At 49.1% G+C, this 17,029-nt stretch overlaps 1 long non-coding RNA gene across 1 annotated transcript; it reads left to right on the forward strand.

Moving 5' to 3' along the window:
* Positions 1-13,742: 13,742 nt before the first annotated feature.
* LOC311606002 lies at positions 13,743-16,425 on the forward strand. The gene is made up of 3 exons (XR_014782150.1): positions 13,743-13,900; positions 14,976-15,127; positions 16,170-16,425. It is a non-coding gene; the product is annotated as an uncharacterized lncRNA (long non-coding RNA).
* The last annotated feature ends 604 nt before the right edge of the window (positions 16,426-17,029 follow it).

Below are 17,029 nucleotides of genomic sequence, written 5' to 3' on the forward strand. Positions count from 1 at the left end.
ACCTGTGCTGGCTATTTTTATGGCACCTTGAGTCAGAGAGGAGAGAGCCTCAATTGAGAAAATGCCTTCATAAGATCAGGTTGCAGGCAAGCCTGCAGAGCATTTTCTTAATTTAGTGATTGATGTGGAAGGGGCCACTCCATTGTGGGTGGTGCCACCCTAGGCTGGTGGTCCTGGTTCTGTAAGAAAGCAGGCTGAGCAAGCCACGAGGAGCTAGCCAGTAAGCAGCAACCCTCCACGGTCTCTGCATCAGCTCCTGCCTCCAGGATCTGCTTGAGTCCCTGTTCTGACTTCCTCTGGTGATGAACAGTGGTTATCATGTGTGTACTTTCCAATAATGTGCAAGCTCAAAAAAACAATTTCCTCGGATCTGCTTTTGGTCATGGAGTTTCATCACAGCAACACTATCCTTAACTAAGCCACACCCTTTTATACCCTATGCCCCTCCCTTTATCCCCTTTCACATCCATAATTGTTCCCCCTTTAACTTTCAGGTCCCTTCCACCCCTCTGGATTCTACATGTGAGACAGAGACATATAATACTTGTCTTTGCTAAGTCTGGCTTACTTCTCTTAACATGATGATGCCCCAGTTTTGTCTATTTTTATGTAAACATATTTTTTCTTCTTCACTGCTGAATAAAATTCCACAGCATATGTGCATTCCATTTTATTTATCCATTCATAGTTGACGGACAGCTAGATAAGCCCGTATCTTGGTGGCCATGGCTAGCACTCTGATAAACATGGATGTGCCACTGGAGTATGCTGACGGATTCCTTCTGAGTCTATGCCCAGAAGCTGTCCAGCTGATCAGACTAGGGTTCTATCTTTAGCCTTTTGGAAGACACTCCATAATGATTTCTATAGTCCTTGTACTAACGTATATTTACACCAAAATGCCATCCTGTACACTGACTATAATTTGCATTCTCAAGTCATGAATGGAAAGATCTAGACAAGAGCTCTGCATTGTCATTCAATATGACTCTGGAGCTCTGGTTTTCACAAGGGTGAGATTTTTGTCTCCTGGGGACACTTTGATGGTTGTGATGTGGAGAAGGGACGACACTGCTAGGGGTAGGGCTGGGGATGCAGCTGAACATTTCACAGAACACAGGACAGGCACGGAGAAGAGCCTGGCTCAAACGTCAGTGATGCTGAGACTGAGAGACCTTGCAATAGAGGCAGAGGCTCCCTGAGAGAGAAAAGGGCCAGTCTGGCCTGAATAAAGGACACACAAAGGAACTGAGGCTTGGAAAAGCAGAAAGTTAAATTAGGACGGAGATCTTAGATCTGAATTGTATTCCGTGGAAAGTGAGCAGTCAGAAGAAAGTTCCTGGTCACAGAGAGAGGCCTTGAGGTCTCTGGCCTAAGTGACTAGTCATCTTGACTAAGGCATGGCGCATAGGAGAAGACACTGGCACTAGACAGCATGATGCCCTGCTGACAAAGCAGTGGAGAATGCGGACTGGTAGCTAGGAGTGAGCATCTCACTGGAAGCCAGCGCACAGCCATCCAGGGGTTTCTAGGGACAAGGGGCTAAAATACCCACAGGGACCTGGAAGACACCCAGATGAAGACCTTGCAAAAGCAGAGAGAGCAGAGCTTTCAGGTCTGCAGAGGAGCTGGTGACACTAAAATAGGGCCACAGCAGACACATAGGCAATGAAACTGGAAGAAAGAGGCCAGTCAAAAGCTGTAAGATGGCGTCCTTCCAGAGAAAGCTGGGCCTTGAACTCGTATCTGCTGGCCACAGGCCCAAGACTTTCTCTGGGTACAGCATCATACCATCACAGCATCACACAGATTTGTGGACAGGCTTCTTGCCTGGACACAGTGGGCTGGGCGCAGTTGCTCCGGTACCGACAGGGGAAGACGATGTACAGTCACCCGAACAGGGGAGTCTGGTGTCACACGTGGAAGCTTTCTTCTTCTTTCCCAACATGAGCTGCAAGCCCCTGGGGCTGCTGTGTCTGCTTCTGCAGCAGCTTTACACTAAGCAAATAAATACCACTTAACATTCTCTGTGAAGCTCAAAGCTTGAAGCTTGACACTCGCGTGATCCTCCAAGACTCACTTCCTCAAATGCAGGTGGACAGAGAGGGGTGAGAAAAGACGTACAACCATCCAGCGGCCAGAGGAATACATTTAAAAATAAGTGCAGGGATTATCTCTCTCCCCCTCCCCCCCCCGCCCCCCACCGCCTCAGCAGATTGGCAAGAATGAAGAGTGGCAGCAGAGGTAGGCGGGGGGGGGGGGGGGGGGGGCAGCAAAGGTAGGTGGGTCATATGGACCATGTGCATCACTAGATGAAGCAAAGCATGCATCTTTTTGGAGGGCATCACCTGTGGAAAACACCCTCATAGCTACGTGCTGCTCTAGCAATCCCACTGCCAGGTATCTACCTTAGAGGATAGGTCAGGTAGAGGTAAAAATCTACAGAGGGCTGGCGCATCATCAGAACATGACTCAGAAACAGGATGGGCCAGCCATGGGATGCAGCTATGAAGAACTATGAAGCAAAGTCCTACGTTAACATGAGAAAGGGCCTGGATATATCAACGTGGAAAGGAAAAGGCGAGCTGAAGTAGACAGACTGCACCGTAGGACTCTTGTTAGACCCTAGTATCTCTCAGTGTGACTCAAGAGGGTCACAGCACTGAGATGATGGGTCCTGTTCCTTCTTAGGGGAGGGAAGGGAAGGAAAGCCAGAATCTCCATTCATACATCAATATGCTGTCTGAGCAGGGCGTGGTGGTGCATGCCTTTAATCCCGGCACTCAGAGAGGCAGAGGCAGGTGGATCGCTGTGAGTTCGAGGCCAACCTGGTCTACAAAGCAAGTCCAGGACAGCCAAGGCTACACAGAGAAACCTTATCTCTGAAAACAAACCATCAAAGACACACAAACACACACACACACACACACACACACACACGTGCATATATATATATATATATATATATATATATATATATATATATATATATATATATATATATGTGCTGTCTTCATTTTACAAGACATCGGTTCCTTGTAGGATTTCATGCCAGGGATGGTCTTCCAATGGTCATGGACTAAAAATGGCAGCTACAGGCTCAGGATTGGTCATCATGATAATATGGGGTCAGCAAGCTCTAGGAGGGCACACTAGGAGACCATTGGCAGAGCATGGCTGCCCTTCCCAGAGACCTCCCACAGCCAGGTGGGTATAGGAGGCTTGCTTCCCTCGCTCTCTGGCCCTGACACCTGCCTGCCTAGTTAGAGGAGGAATGGCAAGGGCAGGCGGTACAGAGCTGGTAGGAGAAGAAGGAGAAGGAGCAAGGAGCTGAACAACCTCCTTCAGAGGGAATACTTACTCCCTCCAAATTAGGGAATTAGGGAATTAGTGGGAAAACAACATCTGTAGCCTCTCCCCCATTTCCTTAAGGCCTGACCACCATCCTCATTCTCGGGGGACCCCTGGAAAGGTTAGGGTCTGACCCCTGAAGCTCAGGTTTAGAGCTATGGTTCTAGCCAACGTAGTTACAGGTGTGTGGTAGGAAGACACAGGCAATCTATCTCGTGCTTGTGCGACCTAGCATTCCAGAGTCCTCTCTGTTCAAAATGTGAATACGATCCGCACGACTGGCACGCCATTTTAACCCGAGAAGCACTGCTTCCAGTATCTTAAACCTAGTACTGGGCTGGAGAGATGGCTCAGTGGTTGGGAGTTCTTCCAGAGGACCCGGGTTCAATTCCCAGCACCCACATGGCAGCTCACAACTGTCTATAACTCCAAAATCTGACACCTGTAGACATACAATGCACATAAAATAAAAATAAATAAATTTTTTAAAAAACTAGTACTTTGGTTACTCCAAGACACCTTATTAGGGTCCACTGCTGTGAAGAGACACTATGACCAAGGCAACTCTTGTTTTTTTGTTTGTCAAGACAGAGTTTCTTTGTGTACCCTTGGCTGTCCTGGGCTCTGTAGACCAGGCTGGCTTAGAACTCTGAGAGACCTACCTGCCTCCACCTCCCCGAGGCATGCGCTACCATGCCCGGCTGAAGGCAACTCTTATAAAGGAAGACATTTAAGTAGGGCTGGCTAGATTTCATCATGGGAGGAAGCACAGCCGTGTGCAGGCAGACATGGTGCTGGTGGAGCTCTACAGGCAGGAGAAGGAGAGGTGTTTGTTTCATACTGGGCAGAGCTTGAGCATTTAAGACCTCAAAGCCCCGCCTCCACAGTGGCACACTTCCTCTAAAAAGGCCACACCTCCTCCAGTAAGGCCAGACCTCCTAATTGTACCACTCCCTAAGGCCAAGCATCCACACACATAAATCTATGGCAGCCAGGCCATTCCTATTCAAACCACCACAATGCCCTTCTCAGCGGATCCCCCTTATTATCACCCCAATCTTACACATGAAGAATCTATGGCCCAGACAGGGTAAACATTTTAGGCAATGCAGCCCTTAATTTTGATAAGGAGGCATCACACCCCAGGCAATCTGCCGCTACCCCCTGTACACTGGTCACCACAGAGCAATGATGCGGGGTGGGGAGACCAAATGGCAGAAGGCCCAGGCTGCTGGTGAGGAGTAAAACCACCGAGGTTGGAAGGACAGAATCGCATCTTTCAGATCCACGAGAACAATGGTCACAGCAGTGTTGCTGCTAGGGACAGAGGGGTGGGCATTAGCCTCCTGGCAGGAGTGTTGTGTCTTCGCATCATCATCCTCATCCAGGTGAGGAGGCTCTGATAAGGATACAGTAGAAGGGGGAAACTGAGAAGGATGCACAGGGGTATCCCCATGGGATAGCTTACAGCCACATAGGACTCTCAAAACATTTTAATTCTTAAAGAGGTATTCTCCATAGTTATGTCTGTAGATGTAGGACCCCGCTGGGTGAGCCAAAGTTAAATTTCATACATATGGACTACAAGTGTGTTCTGATTAAAGCATACACAATTACAGCCAAAGGAATGAATGGAGGCCTCTGTACCAATCTCAGTACAGACCAAAGCCACTTGTATTTCTACACTTAACTCTTCTTGGGTCCAGAACCCCAGTTTCAAAACACACACACACACACACACACACACACACACACACACACACGCATGCACATACTTTAGACACACATATACACCACATGCATTAGACATACAGATGCTATACATACACACAGCACACACATATACACACACTACACATGCAAACACACATATACACATATACACGTACACCACATATACACACACACCACAAACATACCACAAAGACACATACTTACATACATACTACACACACACACCACTTACCCCCCATGAACACAGCACGTCAGCAAGTCATTTAGAAAGAAAGGATCTCATCAGGCAATGGAAACAGAAAAAGAAGCCTCCAAGGGCAGATACATCCTCAGCTTGGAGCGAGAATAGAGCATCTTTCTGGATGGTGGTGACTTTTATGAGCAAACAGCCAAATCTTGATCCCACTCTTCGCAGAATGTCTTGGGAAGGTGATTGTCTTGTTGAAGGGTCAGCACAAGCAGACCAGCATGCATTGACAGCTTTAAACATAGGACAAAGCCCTCACCTGAGTGTGTAACCGTGCGCTGCGTGCTGAACTTCCTGTACCTCCAGCTGTGCTAGTGACTGGCCAGGAAGTGTGTAAGATCAACCATGTAGTCTAAAGAACCCTTTGGCTTCTCCTCGGTGCCGGACACTAGCAAGGCACTAAAACATCCACATCACGCTCTCCGCACATCTTCTGGCTTAAGTCACTTTCTTAGAACCAGCTCACTCCAGTCCCAATTTGTTTCTGACTCTTCCAGCACATGACCCCCTGCCTGCCTTCAGTTTTCCTCTCGTTATTGGCTTGGAAGGAAGCAGGGCAGAGCAGGGGGAGCACAGCATGTCTATTACCGTTCCCATAGCATAGTAACAGTGTCTATTACTGTTCACATACTGTCACCTGGTATGCGACAGCCACTGGTAATGGTGTCTATTACTGTTCACATACTGTCACCTGGTATGCGACAGCCGCTGGTAATGGTGTCTATTACTGTTCACATACTGTCACCTGGTATGCGACAGCCACTGGTAATGGTGTCTATTACTGTTCACATACTGTCACCTGGTATGCGACAGCCGCTGGTAATGGTGTCTATTACTGTTCACATACTGTCACCTGGTATGCGACAGCCATTGGTAATGGTGTCTATTACTGTTCACATACTGTCACCTGGTATGCGACAGCCGCTGGTAATGGTGTCTATTACTGTTCACATACTGTCACCTGGTATGCAACAGCCACTGGTAATGGTGTCTATTACTGTTCACATACTGTCACCTGGTATGTGACAGCCATTGGTAATGGTGTCTATTACTGTTCACATACTGTCACCTGGTATGCAACAGCCACTGGTAATGGTGTCTATTACTGTTCACATACTGTCACCTGGTATGTGACAGCCATTGGTAATGGTGTCTATTACTGTTCACATACTGTCACCTGGTATGCGACAGCCACTGGTAATGGTGTCTATTACGGTTCACATACTGTCACCTGGTATGCAACAGCCACTGGTAATGGTGTCTATTATTGTTCACATACTGTCACCTGGTATGTGACAGCCACTAGATGCACGTTTGTTGGGAGAGCAATGGTCTAACATTAGCCTTTCAGAGCGTGCACTCGCCCTAGTCTTTCAAAGCTTAAAGACCATAGCTTGTGTGGCTCATTGGCCTGTGTGCAGAAACTCTCTTTTCTCCCACCAAAGCCCTGGGCTTCATCTCTTCTCAGCCTGTGCTTTCCCTCTGGACACTGTAACTGAGCAGGGCAGGGACAAACAAACGGCCAGGGTTAAGTTCAGACGTGGTCAATCTGGTCTTAAAGATAGCTCTCTTAAGGCCTATGTGAGAACTAAGACCTTTGTTTTTGTTTGTTTGTTTGTTAGTTTGTTTTCAATTTTTTTGAGACAGAGTTTCTCTGTCCTAGCCTTGATTGTCCTAAACTTGCTTTGTAGACCAGGCTGGCTAAATGTGTAGCCCAGGCTGGCCTCGAACTTGTGATCTGCCTTCTTCAGCAAATCCTACTGGCGTGTGCCACCAGGCCTTTAATAAAGTCACTGAAGGTTAGAACAGGCAACCAGATGTGAAGCCCTTATACCCAAACTGGTAGAAATGAAAAGGCCAAGGCTTGGACTTCCACAAAGACTCTGGACCACATAGTGATAAAAAGGGCAGCCAGATTCTGTCTCAAAAAAACTAAAAAAAGCATCTCATAGATGCTGAACTTTCACAAGGTCTTATTCTCACCATCAGCATTCTGAAAACACCTCTCACCAAATCAGAGTCTCGGCTCGTGCCCTACAGTGGAGGAAAGGAAACCCATGCCTTTAGATGCCAACTTTATTTTTTCTGGTTTTTAAAAAATTAATTATTCAGATTACATCTCAATTGCTATCTCTTCACTTGTACCCTCCCATTCCTCCCTCCCTCCCTCTTTCACTCTATTTCCCTCCCCTAGGTCTGTGACAGAAGGGGACATCCTCCTCCACCATATGATCATAGCCTATCAGGTCTCATCTTGGTAGCTGTTTATTCTTTCTCTGAGTGTCACCAGGCCTCCCCACCTAGGGGAAGTGGTCAAATATGGGGCACCAGAGTTCATGTCAGAGTCAGTCCCTGCTCTCCACACAACTGTGGAGAATGTCTTGTCTATTGGCTAGATCTGAGTAGGGGTTCAATGCTTACTGTGTATATTGTCCTTGGTTGGTGCAGTAGTTTAAGCAAACGCCCCTGGGTCCAGATCCACCCATCATGATGTTCTTCTTGTAAGTTTCTAGGACCCTCTATGTCCTTCTAGTTCCGCATTTCTCATACTTCTCTCACCTAGAGTCCCAATCAGAGGTCCTCGCTTCTATCCCAATCTCCTGGTAAGTAAAGACTTTCATGGGACATCCCTTTGGGGCTAGTGCCCAATTATAAGTGAGTATATACCATGTGAGTCTTTCTGGGTCTGGCTTAACTCACTCAGTATGATCATTTCTAGTTCCATCCATTTGTCTGTAAATTTCAGGATTTCCTTGTTTTTAATAGCTGAGTAGTATTCCATAGTATAAATGTACCACATTTTCTTTATCCATTCTTCAACTGAGGGGCATTTAGGTTGTTTCCAGGTTCTGGCTATTACAAATAAGGCTGCTTAGGAACATGGTTGAGCATATGTGTCCTTGTTTTGTGGTGGAGCATCTTCTGGGTATATTCCAAGGAGTGGAATAGCTGGGTCTTGAGGAACCTGGTCAGAGTCATCACCAGATAGGATGACTTAACTAGGTAGTGACAGAATTGATTGAGAGGCCACTGCAGCTGCTCCTAGTCATGCCTGCTCGACACACAGCCTCTGCAAAGGGTACCCAGTGCTGCAGGTGCCCACTGGGTGTTTCTGCTAGGTGTGCACTGAGGACAGTGATGCTGGATCCCAGAGAGGGTGAGTCTGTGATGAGACAGGAAAGCTGTTTCCCTGACAAGAGGGCAGACTCCACACCTATGCCTGCACTTACAACACATCCCAAACCACATGGCTAAGACATGGAAAGATACTGCATCGTTCTGCTAAAGGCTGGAAGACAGAGCAAGTCTCTGTGTGGCCTCAAATGCTCTGACGGCTGGATGGAAACCCTTGCCTCCTCTCAGCTTCTGATGGATCGCTGCCAATAACAATCTTTGGCCTTTCTTGGTCTGTGCTAGCCTCTGCCCTCAGCATCACAGGGTCTTCTCCCTGCCTGTCTCTGTGACCTCCCTTATAAGGACATCAGGAAGAGTGGCCTGCTCCCATGTAGTATCACCTCTTAGTGTGACTTATCCCAGCCTCGAGACTACTTTCCAGATAAGATATACTCTGAGGGCCCAGGAGTTAGACTTAAAGTATTTGCTTTGGAGTGGATAATGTACACCCATTAAAGTGAGAAGGAAAGTCAGTAGACTTCAAAGGAAAGTTTCTGAGAGGGTGAGCCAAGGCCCAAAGGACCTGAGCCTTAGCAACAATCATGTCCCCGCTGGGCACCCAAACTAGCCTGTTTACCACAGACCTTGAAGGCTTGGACAAGAAGAGAGACAGGGTAGCCAGTGTGAATAGGGACCAGCATGCTTTGCTAGTGGGTCAGCCAGGGCAGTTCTGGGAGCTTCCACAGTCCAGCCTGGGAGGAGGTCAGAGCAGGAGGCCTCTATCAATTCTTGCAACACTAAGATTGGCCTTAAAGTCAAGCTTATTTTGGTTTAGAGAAAATTTGCAAAGCCCTCTACAATGGCTGCAGGTTTAGAGTGCTTATAAACATGGCCCCCTGTCTAAGGTCACACTTTTATTTCTATAAACTGAACAGGACCAGCCCTTGGGATACGGAAGACATGAGTCAACGTGGCAAATGGGATCAAAATGAGAGAAAGAGGCCAAGTATGTACGCCTGCCGGGAATGACAATAAGCCTAGAGAAAATAGAGTTAGTCCGGATCTCCCCCTCCCCCACCCAACACACAAAAACTCCCTGTAGAGAAAGAATATTAATAAAATAAAACTCCAAAATGTGATCCTGGAGCAATAATAGACTCCCGTGCCAAACTTCACAGGCGCAGAGGATGTGCTGTGGAGCTGAGCGATCTGTGGACAGCCGTTCTCGGAGGAGCTCCCGAGAGCTCACAGTGTTCGGGCCAAAACGCCCTGGAAACCGAGTCCTGTGGAAAATGCAGACTAACTTTATGAATTGCACATGTGGCCACAGAGCCAGCGCTGCAGCTCCGAGTGACATGATCTGCATGGAAATCTGTCCCCGTGCTGAAGACCACCAGGGCGGATGCACACCAAGGGTCCCTGAAAACTCACCCAGCCCCAAGGGCTTTCTTGGCAAACCTGGGAAAATCGAATCCAGCTGATATCTGCTGGGATTAGCTGTGATAGACTAAAAAGGCCACTTGCCTTCGATGGAGTGGACCTGCCTGGAGAAGGGACCCCCCCCACCCCAGGGAGAGCAATGGACGTTTTCCTAGCTACTTCATTTATTTGTTTTTCCTTTCTCCCTTCTTGGGTCAGCATGGAGCTTATCTTACAAGGTCTTGTGAAGATGATAGGAGTTAACATAGGGAAATGCTTAGGCAGCACCTGGCTTGTCAGAAAGGACGGCCTCACGTCCTCACCTGCAGCAAGCTCTCTTCATCCCAGCTGAAGCCTGGGACCCGCCCCTCACGTCACTCCATTCTTGTGCCCCCTCCCCACAAAATTCAATTTTACTTTCATATCCCAGATTCCCTTCCCATTTTGTCTCCCAACAACCTATTCACAATCTGGAGGCCTTCCCACTGGCTGTCACAGGATCTAAGCACAGGAAAGGCCCTCCAAGGTCCCTCAGCTTCCGCCTCTGCCCCAAGGCAGAGCTCTGTTCACACCGACCCGGACAGATGGATGTCGTTTCAATACAGGAAATATTTATTGTGCATCCACGCTGGGCCAAGCCCTGTGTGCAGGACTGCTAGGAGTACACACATAGGAGTGAGGACAGCTGAGCTCCTGCTGTGCACTGGGGGATGGGCCTGGGAGGACACACCAGGGTGGAGATGTCCACTGGGAGGATGGAGCTCCTGCTGTCCACTGGGGCATAGAGCTGGGAGCACACACAGGAGTGGACATGGCTGAGCTCCTGTTATCCACTGAGGGATAGAGCTAAACACTCCAGCAGGGGGCAGTTTTACAAACCACAGACAGAATTTCTTCTTTGTGAAGCCTCGTTTTGGGCTCTTAAGATTTTTCAATCATTTGACGAAGCCCACTACACCTCTCCTTCCTACGGTTACCTTGCATAGATGTTAGCCACACTGGGATCCATGTCTGGTTACTGGCCCCCGCAGCACAGCCAAGTGGCATGGAAAATCAACCATCACCCACTGGGCTCTTTGGTCACTGCCCTTATGCCCACATTTCCCTAGCGACAGCGAGGTAACTTCTGGACCATCGTGACATGCAGAAAGAACCTCTCCCATTGGCGTCTCTACCATCTTCTACGAGGTGTGGCAGGTTCAATACCCCATGTAGAACAAGAGTTCTGAGCACAGCCTGTGCCCCAGAATGCTTTCGCCTTACAGAATAGTAGAGTGACATAGGGAAGCCTTGGCTACGGTTGTAGGCAACACCTACTCGCAAAGTTGGAAACTTCCACCAGCTGTGGGTTAAGTTGTAAACCAGCAACAGATGCATGCTGTTGACTCCCCATACCCGTCATGCACTGCTCATTACCACTCTCACAGCTTCCATTTGTCCCTGGAGGTGCAGGAGGCATCTATGCTCATCCTACTCGCTCCCCCATGCTGGCTCTCACCACCAGCTGTGCCCTTAGGAGACTGTAACTCGCTGAATGCCTTTGCCTCTAAGAAATAGAGGCTTTACACGACAGGCTGCAGGCTGGCACTGCCTCCAGCCATGTCACCAGCATCCCAAAAGCTCAGTACCACTGAAGCCTCCCAAAGCTCCCCGTGAGGACCCTGAGGACTCTTGCCCATTAAGGTGTGGCTGCAGAACTCCCAAATCAACCCAAGTCCTCCAGCTGGGCCTTCTAAGGTAGCCTTCTTCGGGCAGCACCTCATCATCTACTGGCTCAGGCCTCACTGCCTTCAAGCTTCTGTGCCACCCAGGGAAATTCCTGGGGAGCGGAGACTAGCCAGTCTTCTGGGCATCTCTCGGTCCTTCCCCAGGCTCCTCACCAATATCTTGTTACATAAACCATATTGGTAAGTTGCCATTGCGGTTTAAGCTTGTCGCAGGTAGACTCTGGGAGCAGGGTGGGACCTCTTGTCCTACACTCCACGGTGCTTATTTCAAATGTTCTCCATAATACTTTTTCCTGGGACAGGCTGCCTCCCCCCATGCGCACCGCCCCCCCCACACACACCGTAATTCTGTGCCAGGGAAAAGAAAACCACAAAGAGCTAAGGGTATTAAAAGAGACAGCTAGAAGGTTAAGACATTCCCAATAGAAGTTACTATTGTCTCTCACAGGACATAAAAATGCCTGCCATGGGAATGGGAGGATGGAAGTTGGGCCGTGAGGAGCCCTGCCCTGGCCCAGACCTCTCAGTTGAGAGTGCCAGCTAGCCTCCACAGTCATTTCTGCTGGGTACTTGTAAGCGCCTGATGTTTCCCTAGCTGCTGTTTGCCACTTGGTTCTTTTACCTGGAAGCCACACCCAAGGGCTTTCCCACCCAGGACTGAGGCTGACTCCCTCAACAAGGCTTCCCCCGCAAACCTCTGCCAGATGTTTGTGAGCCCCTGATTTGATGACATCACCTTTGGTTTGTTCTCTGGATCGGGGTACCCCAGTCATCCCTGCTGGGTGCTGTGAGCCTTGTGTGTGATGAGGCCTTGCTGTGTCTCTCCGCACAGCTGTCGGAAGTCATTCTCCAGGCTCTTCATGCTCTGGGGCTGGGAAGGGTGTGAGGGGAGGGGGAGGGCATGGGGAGCTCCTATCTGGTGAAATGGCCCAAACCTTAATTTCTGAAGGGTCTAAGTCCTTAGGTATCTTGCCTGTGTTTTGATGACCTTTTCCCTTTAACCTTTAGTACTGAATGAGGGTTGTCCAAGAGGTACCCAGAGCATCCCCTGGGCTCCTGAAATCATCCTTCTTGTCCCACTACATGGCTACAACCTCATTGCCCTAGGTGGTTAGGATCAACCATTCCAACCAGTAGAGTGACTCCTTCTTCCCCAAGATGGCCAAGTCTTATGTTTCAGCTCAAGGGAACCATGGTGCTGGGTCCTACACTGGCACTGCGGAGAGGTGAGCAAAGTCCCTCAAGACAGAGCGCCAAGGAGAGAGCATAGAAATGATTCCATTCAGGTCTGACTTGTTGAATCAGTGGTTTTACTGGGGTTTCTTACAGGACCACAAGTGAGATGTTAATACAGGAGTATATGCGGGTCCCCCAAATAGCACATCCCTGAAGACCCACCCTGACATGGGTGACACTCCTGAACTCCACATGCACGGAGTCTCTTCTTCAGTTACCCATCACCTCCCGTGTATTCTAGCACCTTCTAAGACCACAGGCAACTGAGGCAGGACTATATGCAGCTGCAGGGGGTAGGGGGTAACTGGACTCTCATAGGAATGTCTCATGACCCTCCCACTGCCTCTTCCTAGGTGGAAGTAGCAACAGTCCCAGGCTTGTGAGGGGCCCTTTTGGGTAATTACAGCGCCTCTGTTTTCAAGATGATGAAGACTGTGTCACACCTGGGGAATAAAATGCCACAAGATCTGTGTTTGAAGCCACAATTCTGTCTGTAGATCATGAAGTAAAATAGTAAGTGATGCGGCTTCCATGCTGGAGAGATGGCTCAATGGTTAAGGGGCACTGTCTGCTCCTCCAGAGGACCCAGGTTCAATTCCCAGCACCCACTTGGCAGCTCACAACTGTCTGACTCCAGTTCTAGAGGATCTGACACTCTCACATTGATATGTAGGCAGAACACCAGTGCACATAAAAATAAATAAATCTTTTAATGAAATGGGCTGGAGGGACGGCTCAGCAGTTAAGAACCCTAGCTGCTCTTTCAGGGGACCTGAGTTCAATTCTCAGCAACCACATGGTGGCTCACAACCTTCTATAATGAGATATGATGCCTTCTTCTGCCATGCAGACATACATACAAATAGAGTGCTCATATACATAAATAAACAAATCCTTTTTTTTTTTTCAGAGAGAGAGAGGGAGATGTGGCTTCCAGCTGCATTCTTTCATTTCTAGACTGGTGTATCCTGGCTCTGGGGAGGTAGCACAATCTGTTGTCTCTGACTCTAAGAAGACATCATGTCCTATAAATCAGAGCCCTGACCTTCCAGGCCCTGCAGCTAAATCCTCTGTAAGTCACTGTGACCTTCACTTAGCACAGCCACTTTCAGCTAACTGGAGAGACAGTGAAGTGCTCACCTTTGCCAGTGGCCCATTGCTTGCTTCCTAAGCTTGGATCAGAAGGGTTCTAGAGAAGGTCCTAATCCTGCATCCATCATTGCTGAGAATGATGTGTGCAAATCAACTGTTAGAAATGTATCTAGTCCAGGGACACAAATGTATGTCATGTTCATGGTAGCTGAGGCCAATGGAATCATTCTGCCACCGGGTGGCCGGCAGGAGTTTAGTGCTTGCCTGTCCTATAGGCAGATTAGGTGCCCAGGCAGAAAGCCAGACATCCACCTGCCAAGCCCCTACATGGCCCTGCCAACTCACATCCATTTCCATGGGCTCCTGTATGAGCTGCTGACTGACAGCTACTGAGCGAGTCACTTTGTCCACCTAATCATTAGTGTCCCCTCTAGTGACTTAAGACGTTCTGAGTTTCTTGTCACTAATATAACTCTGGCCACCCAAGTCTGAGCACCTAGACAGACCGTGAGCCCTGCCCGCAAAGCTATACGGCTCTCCAGTTCCAGCTGGCCCTTACTTCACATTAGCGGACAATCGATGTTCTGCGCAAAGTTCTGTTTATAAAGTGCGATCTAGACACAGACACTGTGAAAGCAATGCAAACAGAATTGCTACTGTAGTTTTGGTGTGATAACCAGTAATATCTAATGAGAATCCTGAAATTCCAGGTATAGCAGACATAAGTGGTGGCTACCACACCATAGGTAAAAGCCCTTTCCTCCCTGCTGGCCAGAGAGGGCATAGCCCTGCTCTATAGACCACAGGAAGCTTATAGATGCTGATGAGGCATGCTGGGAATGTACCACCTGTGGTAGCAGAAGAAAAGTGCCCAGGAAGGCTCCATAACACAGAACATGCTTGCTATAGAGCCACTAGCGGGAAGGCTAGGGGAAGGTGGTTCCCAAGGCAGAGCATTATACTAGGAAACTTCCAGAAAAGGTGCCTGTGGGCAGGAAGAGATGACAGCCACTGGGTACTACAGGAACTCAAACTCTTTCTCTCTACTGATTCAGGCATTGGAGAGAAGTGTCCCCCACCCAGCATGACTGGAACCATGGGCCTGAACCTCTGAAGTGTGTCCTGACCAGGCTCACAGGAAACAGAAAGAGACAATTCCTCCTTCCTTTCCAGTCCCTCGATTGGCAAGATTTACATGTGTCAACAGGTAGGGGAAACATTTGCAAAACCCACCTCTTCCCCCATCACGAAGGTGGACTTAAATGTCATATTGCCATGAATTCGTGACTGGCCCAGGGAAGGGGGTGTGCTGGGAGATGGCGTCAGAGGGTAAGCAGGGAGCACACCAACACATGACAGCACATCGATACCCAAGTAAAGCCAAGCAAATAAAACTGCTGAGCAAAAGACAGAGCCAGCACAGTCAGGAAAAAGTGGCTGTGGGAGAGAGAAAATAAATTCTTCTCACCACCAATAAGACAGCAGGCTTAACCCAAGAACAGGGCCTAGATGTTCTCAGTTCTGCTGGATTCTAAGCAACCCACCCTTTGAGAACCTTCCTATGAGCTGAGTAGTTTCTGTCATTTGCCCAGACCCTGGCCAAGGCCAGGCTGACCACAACCACTTACTAACAACCAGGGCTATGTGGGAGCTTATGCTTCACTGGGCCATCCCTCATCCTAAGGATGATCAACTCCAAGGCCACCCCCTCCTGGTGAGCCTGGCTAGTTGCTGAGAATTCTATGCCAGGAGGTTCCTATCTGCTATACGCAGCAAGCACTGCCCCTGAGTGGTTCTCACCACAGTCTGCCCTCTTGGATGCTGGCAAGGTCTCCCAGCCTGGTGATTAAGCAAGTCCATGTGCATGCACCGGTGATGGAAAAGGGAGAACTGGCCCGTCACCAAATGTGGTTCTGTCACAACCAGGGTTGCTCTGACCTTTGTTTTGGTAGGCTAGGCTTTTTTGAAAGAGAAACCGGGGAAGCAAACAGTCACTCTGGGATCTGCGGAATTTGAGGTTGGGGAAAAGATTGGTCACTTCCGGTCCCTTTGCTCTCAGACTTACGCTGTCTCCAAGTTGCGGCCTTGATTTCATAACATCACAGTTCAGGGTCACAAAGCAAACACTGTCTTGGTTGAGGAATGTCCTGAGAGCTGCAGAGCCTTCTCCAGAAATCTTGAGACCCTACATAACCTGCTCATAAATGCTCTCTTCTTGCCCTTTTCCCTCCTCCCCCCCTCCTAACAAGTCAAATCTTTGATGGCCACGACCCTTTCCAGACCATGGACCACACACTGGGTAGCAAGGGCCTGCAGTATGTGGAGAGTTGACACAGGAACTCACAAGTTGAGGATGCAAGTCTCGCCAACTCAACGAGGCTGGAAAGAGTTGCTGGCTCCAGAGCTGGGTGGGTCTCAAACAGGAAGGTTGGGAGGATGGGCAGGGTTTATGCGGGTTCCCCTGCAGGCCCTGTGAGAACAGCAGCACCCTGGCTTCCCTCATCATCATCATCACAGCCCCTGCCTCGAGCCCGCTGCGCCCTCCTCCCAGCCCACTTCTTCTCTTGGTTCCTCTCCTGCCCTCTGAGGACAGAGGTCATTTTGTCACTGGATTAGGACACATGTTGAGAAATAGCTGCCCACTCTCTTCTCAACTGTGTGCTAGCTGAAACAATCAGCCTGCAGGAAGCCTGAGCAGGCACATTTGAAAGATGCAAATAATTGCAAAGGCAAAAGTGGAGAGTGGCCCCTGCCAGGACGAGCCCGGAAGTGGGTGGAAGTGGGAAGGGCTCTATTAATTCCCTCCGACCCTGAATGAGTCATGAGTCTCAACTTCCTACTCAAGTGTCTGGATGCAGTGCTTGGGCCATGACTAAGGCTCTGTGATGGGCACGCACGCCCTGCCTCCTGCATCCACACAGCCGTCCTAACTCAAAGGGATCCCAATGCCCAGGCCACAGGCAGAGCCACCTAGCACACAGCCTCCAGGAATCTCTGCTCTGTTAACCAGCGCTTTCTGGTCCAGCCCTTGAGCTGTGGAGGTCTGCTATGCATTTGTGTGGCCTAGGGTTGCTCTCCCATACTCAGCACAATAGATGCTAAAAGTTCC

The sequence above is a fragment of the Acomys minous genome (assembly GCF_964271855.1).
Source record: "Acomys minous genome assembly, chromosome: 9".
Classification (NCBI taxonomy): domain Eukaryota; kingdom Metazoa; phylum Chordata; class Mammalia; order Rodentia; family Muridae; genus Acomys; species Acomys minous.